The sequence below is a fragment of the Carlito syrichta genome, unplaced genomic scaffold (genome assembly GCF_000164805.1).
Source record: "Carlito syrichta isolate Samal-C Ts95f unplaced genomic scaffold, Tarsius_syrichta-2.0.1 Scaffold302529, whole genome shotgun sequence".
NCBI lineage: Eukaryota > Metazoa > Chordata > Mammalia > Primates > Tarsiidae > Carlito > Carlito syrichta.
The window spans coordinates 58239-58511 of NW_007246625.1; positions in this window are offsets into that span (position 1 = coordinate 58239).

The following is a 273-nucleotide window of genomic DNA, read 5'->3' on the forward strand; positions in this document are numbered from 1 at the left end:
CCCCCTCCCCCGGCCCCCCCCCCACTCCTCCCTCCAGCTGTCACCTCACCGCCGCCTGCTTACTTCCTCTGCTCTGTCCCAGCCAAGACACTGAATTAATTATGGTGTGATCGCCACTAAGGCCCTTTTCACTCGAGATCCTTGAAGCACTTGAGCTTGAGGGCCGCTGGCACCAGAAATGCGTCCATTTTGTCGGGAGGAAACTGAGGCTCAGAGACGATGTGCAATGCTGAGGTTGCTGAGGTCGACCAGGGCTTGGGGACAGAACTGAGG